At 32.9% G+C, this 5292-nt stretch overlaps 1 long non-coding RNA gene across 3 annotated transcripts; it reads right to left on the reverse strand.

Annotated features, from left to right (window-relative positions):
• Window positions 1-2175: 2175 nt before the first annotated feature.
• LOC137835474 (uncharacterized) lies at window positions 2176-4897 on the reverse strand. Of its 3 annotated transcripts, none has more exons than XR_011085091.1 (2): window positions 4533-4897; window positions 2176-2730 (listed from the first exon to the last, which is right to left on the reverse strand). It is a non-coding gene; the product is annotated as an uncharacterized lncRNA (long non-coding RNA). The 3 variants fall into 3 exon arrangements; XR_011085090.1 differs by having other exon boundaries at window positions 2176-2776; XR_011085092.1 differs by lacking the exon at window positions 2176-2730 and adding an exon at window positions 2908-3460.
• Window positions 4898-5292: the final 395 nt, after the last annotated feature.

The following is a 5292-nucleotide window of genomic DNA, read 5'->3' on the forward strand; positions in this document are numbered from 1 at the left end:
ACTAATATAAATATTATTAATTTTTTTAGTCTACAAAATAGTATCTAATTTAGTTAATATAACAATTAATTATTTTTTGTCTCTAAAATTGATTTATATTTAATAATTTTCTAATAATGTATGCAAATTTCACACAATATTCTTCATTTATGGTCTTTTTTCCATTTTCACATAACTTGTTTTTTTTAACTTAATAGTCACTCTACTTAGGATATTTTCCAACTTCCTTAAACAAATAGTTGACATTGTTTTTGTTCCACACATTTGTTAGACTAGAAATTCACTTATTTCCATATCCAAGTTTTCTTGTAGTGTTTTCATCAAACCAACCTTTTTTTATTTTCTTCCACACACATTGTCCTTAAATCCTTCAATTATATAGAAGTTTGATGTGTATTTTGATTAATTTTACTCACATCCCACTCTCCATACTTTGATTTGGGGATCTTACTCCAAAATGAATTTTGTTGTTGCAATAAACCCCATTTTCATAAGCTTTTTCATAGTCAACTTTAAGTATTAAGAATTATTTTCTCTTACTCCATGCATTTTCCACTACTTGATAACAATCAATCTATTGTGTAGTAGATTCATTCCCCTACCAAACACACTATGATTTTGGTCAATTAACTTTTTCATTCTTCTTTTACCACCTCTCAAAAGTCCTTATCCTCCAACCAACAATCTAAAACTCTAAATGGTTTTGGCTCTCATCTTTAAGAGGATTAAGGAAATGGTTTGAATAGTCCCACTGCAAGACATATTGTACACTGGCCCTCCATGTGTCCAACCATTATGATGAAGATACCAACATTCTATTGATTCTACTACTTCCACTACCATTACGTACATTTATACCATATATATCTACGTCCCAACAAAGGTATATCTTCAATTTGTATTTCTTCAATGAAATTATTAATCATCTCACTTCCTCCATGCTCCCTCATAATCTCTCATCTATACATTCTTTTTCTTGTTTCTTTTATGCAAGTCACTTCAACCTTTTCACATTGGATAAGCTCTTATATTTTTATTTTTTTGATACATCTCCCCAATCCCCCTTACATTATTTAAATATTAAATTCTCATGATAAAGCTATTATATCCCCCTCTTTCTCTTGGCCACTTTTACCCTGTGTTTTGATTTTCCAATATACTATTTACGTCAATAGAAAAAAATAGTGAAAGTGAAAGAACAAGACATAAATTACGAAAATAAAATAAAAATTTTCTCTTATAAACATTTTGCTGTTAAATATTGTACAACTTTAATAATGATAATGATAAAATATTTATCACATAATCGATTATATTTTCGCTTTTAAATATTTTACAACTTTTACGTTTAACAATATTATAAATATAACTTATTATTTTTTAATAATTATATTATTAATATTTTATTTATATATTTTTTATATTTAATAAAATAAATAATTAAAGTATAAATAAAATAAGTCGAGTCAATCCAGACTCAAGTCGAGCTAAGTTGGCCCGAGTCAAGGTTTAGTCGAGTGGGTTCGAGTCCATGTTGAGCTGAGTGGATCTGAGTCCATGTTGACTTGAGTCAGCTTGATACCAGGTCGAGTTTGTTCGGGTCCAAGTCGAGTTGAGTCGGGTCGGCTCGACTCGGCTTGACCTGGGCTCGAAGAGACTTGGCTCGACCTGAATCTGGGTCCAAGTCGAGCTGAGTCAGCTTGGTACCAGGTTGAGTCGGCCTGAATCCATGTTAAGCCAAGTTGACCCGGGCCCAGGTCAAGACGAGTTGGTATGGGCCTAGATTTAGCTGAGTCGGCCCAGATCCAAGTTGAGTGGGGCCATGTTGAGTTGAGTGGGTCCGAGCTCATGTTGAGCTGAGTCAGCCTGATATCAGGTCGAGTTAGCTTGGGTCCAGTCGAGCTGAGTCACCCCGGGCCTAAATAGAGCTAAGTCCACTCGGACCCAGGTCGAGCCGAGTTGGCCTGGACCCATATCGAGTCGAGTCGACCTGGGCCCATTTCAAGTCGAGTCGACTTGGGCCCAGGTCGAGCGTAGTTGATCTAGGTTTAGGTCAAGCCGAGTCGGCCTGGTTCCAAGTCTTGCTAAGTTTACCCAAGTCCAGGTCTAGCGAAGGTTGAGCCAAGTCAACCCGTGTCTAGATCGAAATAGATTTAATCTAATTGACAAAATGTATTTAATCTATTTAAATGAATTTGAAAAAATCCAAATAAATTTGATATAGTTAAAATGGATATGGATTTTAAATCCAATCCATTTTATTGGATCTAGATTGAATCTAGATTGAATTTTGAAAAATTCAATCCATGACCACCGATCATCCTTTATGATCTCACTCTCCTTTATCTCATTTTACTCAATTCCTACAGCTTTCTGGCTTCCTCCTGTTTGTTTCAAGAATGGAGTAAAGTGAAACAATTCTTAATAACACTCTTAGATAACATATTACAAAGAGAAGGCATAGTGGAACAATTTCTATTACTTCTCGCACCCCTATGCTTTCACCACCCACTTTGTCCTTATATGACGACTTTTCTTGGCCCTCTTGTTCTGGCCCAAACCCTGACCCCTGAGATTCACAAATGGGTTCCTTTTCCTTCTTCCCTCCTTCCTTGATTCTACCTTATCACTACCTCTGCTCCTCCGTCATCTCCTCCCTTCAACTCTATCTTCTTCAACCACTCACCCATCTCCAACTTCCTCCCACCTTCTGCGTCTTCATTCCTCCAACTGTGACCTCTCATAACAAGTACGAGTCAAAACTCTCTCATTTCAACTGTTTATTACATTTAAGATACGAATTCGATATTACTAATTAAGCTAGAAAGATAGATATTTATATGTAATAATTGTTTACTAATTTAATAATATTTAAAATAAAGATAAAATAATTCATTAACATAATAATATAACAAAACAAATGGTATCTTATTTATTCCACCTTCCTTTGTGCTAAAACCTAACTCTGGGGCACACTTTATGAATGTAGAGTCACTCACTCTTCCCTTCTACTGAAAAGCAAACTGAAGAAAAGCAAGTAGACCACAGAGTTTATGGAAACCCATGTTTTCCTCTTTTGTTCCTGGTCCCCCTTGGATAACTTTTAAACTTTGAAAGGAGAGTGATAAAGATGAAATGAAGTTGACAGAATTAAAGTTACAAAATTAAACTTAAACATTTTGTCCACACATTCTTATTTATAGCCATAGGCCTTTACAGATACCAACTGGTTTTCTAAGTTACAAATCTAGTGTGTAGACTGAGTTAAGCCAACCAACAAAAGCATGCATTCCAAACTCAAATCTTCTTTAGTACATCAAAATTCAAACACAATTCACAAACTAGTGCTCTCCAAAACCTCTGCTCCTATTCCACTATTCCCACTTGTCCCATTTGATACAACATCACTGCCACATTATTTTTTGCAGTTGTTTCTACCAACAGGATCACAGCCACGGAACTAAAAAACAAACGGATATCTCGTGACAAAACATAAACCTTAGCCAGGCCAGCCTTGCACCAGCCACTAAAGCCAACATAGTAGAACCACACTCCTATATTTTTCTAACTATTCTTAATTTACTATTTTTTTATGTCTAACTTTCTAACCTTCTTACACTAATTATGGCATCTAAAATGTGTTCATTTTAAACAGATATAATATTTTACATGGAAAAGAAATAAAGGAAATGAATACAACAAACATTATTATAAGGTAGCATGATGTTTTTAATTATCCTCAGAAACAGTTGGGTTGACTTGCAGTGGTTGCGGGCTCGTGCTCCCTTATTCTATTTAATGGAACATAAATGACTAGGGTTTGTGGTAACTTCCCTCCTTTCATTTTCGTACTTTTTTCGGCCAATCTTCTATGAGTTGTATAATTGAGAGTTTCTCTCTCAACAAGGGTAGATTTAAAATTAATGTGACCATGCGCAGATCGGATCAAACGCTATTTACCTAATTCAAAAACACATCTCACCTCATCTCGAGAAAATTGTATATTAGTTACACCACCATAAAATTATTAATATATATTATTATATTATTAAAATAGGTTAAATTAGTAGTGTTTTTGTCTGTGTCAAAAAACATTTTTCTAAAACAAAACGCAAGTAAATTAAACATAAAGATAAGATCACCAAAATAAACAAGGAAAAATTGAAAATTTGGAAGATAGAAAGGGTTGCCAGAAACGTCATTATGCCATCTGAATTGGAAGAACCTGTGACAGAAATGAGAACAGATATTGCCCTCTCAACTTTGTCCAATTACCTTTGCTCTCTCATAACTTTGCCCAATTAACTCAATTAATTCACTCAATCAACCATGTTGCCCAATTAAGCAGTTTTAACAGTAACGTTTTCCCTCTTAATCCTCGCGGAACTCAAAGGCCCTAAATACTCCATCAAAACCATTCACAACCAATGCACAAAATGAAATTCACACCCAAACATAACAAAACACAAAGCTGCATTAATTTGAAATCACCAGCCAATAATCAACACAAACAAATTCCCAAATAAAATCACCTCTAAGCGAATTCCAACTTAGCTTTCTCCTCCACGACCCTCCACGCGAACAACCAATAATCAACGCTAACAATAAGTGATTCAAATAAGAGAATACTACATAAAAAATGTCGAAATTAGAAAAGCAATTACAGAATCAAATTAGAAGAATCCACAATCAGGGTTTCAATTTTAGGAGTTAGGGTTTGAATACTTAATTGCATGTCTTTGAAACACCCAAATGGAGCAGCTTGGATGGACCTTCGAACACCCTACAGCTGCCAACCACCAAACGTCGCTGCCAAATCTTGCGGTTAATTCCAAATCTTGCTGGAAAAGCTTGAAAAGACAAACGTACAAAAGTATTGAGAGTTTCACCTTTTTAAATATACTGTAATTATATATATAAAATGACCATTTTCAATTATTATTTATTTAGCATAGAAAGTCCTCTCTGGTCAACGAAAATAACCCTATAAAAAATAAAAATTAATTTTAGAAAAAAATAATTAATTATTATATTAAATAAATTATATATTATTTATACGTTAAATTTTTTATATTTAAATTAATTTTATTTATTAATAAAAAATTATAAATTAATTTTTAAATTGATATCTAATTAATTATTAATATATTATTTCATATTTTAAAATTAATAACTAAAATCATAAATACTAATGTTTATAAATTTTAGTTAATAGTAAAAATTACTTTAATACAATAATTTTTTTAATTTATAAAATACTATCTAATTTAATTAATATAATAATTAATTATT

Source organism: Phaseolus vulgaris, chromosome 5 (assembly GCF_000499845.2).
Source record: "Phaseolus vulgaris cultivar G19833 chromosome 5, P. vulgaris v2.0, whole genome shotgun sequence".
NCBI classification, from domain to species: Eukaryota; Viridiplantae; Streptophyta; class Magnoliopsida; order Fabales; family Fabaceae; genus Phaseolus; species Phaseolus vulgaris.